Genomic DNA, 3,056 nt, shown 5'->3' with positions numbered 1-3,056 from the left:
TTCATATTGGTTTAATTTTAAAATATCAATTGATAAGATCGATAATAATAATCTTTTGATAAGACAATCGTTAATTTGATAAAGGTTTATTTCAAAAATAGGTTATCATGAATTGTTTGATGCCATAGAAATGAATAATTTATTTTTTGTAGGTAATAAATATTTTCTGTTTTACATAATATATATATCTGTTCTTCTTCTTATCAGCCTGTTTCTCTCCACTGATGGATATAGGCCTCTTCCAAATTTTTCCATGTTCCTCTGTCCTGGGCACTCTGTTTCCATCCATGGCACACGAGTTCGACGACGTCGTCAGTCCATCTCCCTACTTTCCTTTTACTTCCGGGGTCCGGTTCCGGGGTTTAGGGTCTCCAGTTTAGTATTCTGGGGGTCCACCTATCGACTTCTTGTCTTGCCACATGACCCACCCACTGCCATCTTTGTCTTCCCACTCTTTCTGCAATATCGGTCACCTTTGTACGGCGTCTTATCTCTTCATTCCTTATTCGGTTTCTTAAGGAGATGCCCAACATTTGTCTTTCCATAGACCGCTGAGTGCACTTAATTTTGTGAACACTTCTAGCAGTGAGTGACATGGTTTCAAGACCGTATGTTGCCACCGGCAGAACACGAGATTTGTAGACTTTGGCCTTCAGATTATTTGGGATTTCTTTATTTCTGAAAACGGGTTTCAGCTTTCCAAACGCAGCCCAACTTAACTCGATTCGTCTAGGCAGTTTCGCAGTTTGATTAAATGTTCCCAATTTGATTTTGTGCCCAAGGTAAATGTACTCGTCAACAGCACCTATAGTTTTACTTCCAGTACATATGTTGCAAGGTATTAAGATACTGAAAATACAAACTCATGCTAGGTATATATAAATTATTAAAAATTACCTAGAGAAAGTAGATTCTTTGGGATTTTGTTAGACATTTGACATTTGGATTTGCATCCGTCTGTCTCTGAGGTACAAATATGTATTTGGATAATTTATAATGCGCTATTTTCGTGAAAATCACTTCAAGGGCGCCATACAATAAATAAATATCCCAGCACATCTTACAACTATAGAGAGCATGACGGTTGGGATTCTAGTTCCTCGTCACCAATTATGATATATTCCAATTACGATATATAGGAGCTAGATTACAGCATGTCTTGCAGCTACAGAGCGCATGGACAGTAAGAAATCCAGCCCCTATTTACATTTTATTTTTTATTTGACAATGAAGTTTAGAGTTTCAGTGATATTCTAAATAATGAAATTAAAAACAAATTTATAAAAGTAAAAGTTAGATTGCAACAAGTCTTGCAGCTACTGAGCGCATGGACGGTTGAAATTCTACACCCGATTTACGAAATTTAGATATTTGATAGTTGATAACATTTATCTATTGAAGCTAGATTATAAAACGTCTCGCAGCTACAAAGTGCATGGACGAGTGAAATTCTAGCAACTTAATCAATAAATTTTCAAAATAAACATTGAACATCATAGTATTTTTTTAAGTGTTTATGCCAAAAAAATATTATTATTTATAGAGCTAGATTACAGCACGTCTTGCAGCTACAGAGTGCATGGACAGTAAAAAATCTAGCTGATATTTACATTTTTTATTAAAAATGAGGTTTGGAGTTTTAGTGATATTTTTAAAAACTAACTCAAAAAACAAATTAAAAAAAAACAGAAGTTAGATTACAACAAGTCTTGCAGCTGCTGAGCGCATGGACAGTTGGAATTCTAGACATAAATCACAAAATAATATTTTAGTGATATATATTTATGAATAAATAAAAAACGGGAATCACATGCTTTTTAATATGTGCACACCGTGTATTTTTTTATCTCTTTTTAAAAGCCTCAAATTTAACATGTGTGAAAGAGAAAGCGTACATTTTCCATAGATCATGTATTCACGCCAAACGTCAGTGAGTAAAAATGAAATGGAAAAATATTATGGAGAGACAGAGACAAATAAAAAAGAGATTGTCGAATCTTCAATCTTGGTTCTAAAGACGCTTTTTCACGCCGGCCAGTACGTCGGCCAGCGCGCTGGCGCGCGTATTGGAAACGAAATCACAACACTGTCCACAAGTTAGCAAATCGTTCCAATATCTATGCGGGCCAATGTTAGACGTTAAAAAAACACAAAAAATACGTGGCTCAGGCGCCGAGATCAACATAGAACCTGTTGCAGCCACTACGTTTTAAAAAAATTTAAAATAAATATTTTATGTCAGCCATGTCGGCAAACGCGCTGAATATTACACCACGAGGCCGTTATATTATATTTACTAAGATATAAAAGTTATTAGATACAATGTTATTAGAACTATACAAAATAGTTTACATTATTGTCACCCTTCTCAAACCAACTATCTTTGTCACTCACCGATACCGCGTATACACAGACTAGGAAACAAATGTACCTCTCATATCGACATTTTTAACTCGAGTCTCTGTGAATTCAAATCATCTCTTTATAAATATTTTATGACGTTCTATAGTAACGATTAACGAATTATTTGCACAAGCTACTTATGTTAATGATCTGGTGTTAATTCATTTGATATTTTTCATATTTATTTATTTTTATTTTATTTCTTTGGAAAGCTAACAGACATTTATAAGATACAATTATACTATAAATGCATATCATAAAGTCCAATTAGAGGCTTCCACATAATATGGTTATTATAAATGTTGATCTTTTGTATGCTGACATACACACATGTATGTATATTTATTTTCTTGTTATTTTTCTTTTTCTTTTTATACCCATGTTTTAATATTGTTTTTTAGTTTTTGTATATCTAACTAACTTATTATATTTTATTTTGTAAAAGGCACTTGTGTCATATAATAAATAAATGAAAATGAAGAAATATGTACTGGCAAGCCCCATCTACATGCTTGCCAGCGCAGTGGCCAACGTATTCGCCAACGTGTAGAGGAGCTTTCAGTTCCTAACCTCAAGTCAATCGGCCGACGTTTTTGTTTAGTTGACTGTTTTTGAAGTCATTTCTTATGAGTCTGTTGTTAAGATTATAGAAC

The sequence above is a fragment of the Micrasema longulum genome, unplaced genomic scaffold (assembly GCF_059751315.1).
Source record: "Micrasema longulum isolate JH-2025_06_02 unplaced genomic scaffold, ASM5975131v1 h1tg000745l, whole genome shotgun sequence".
Lineage (NCBI taxonomy): Eukaryota > Metazoa > Arthropoda > Insecta > Trichoptera > Brachycentridae > Micrasema > Micrasema longulum.
This window is presented reverse-complemented; position numbering follows the sequence as displayed.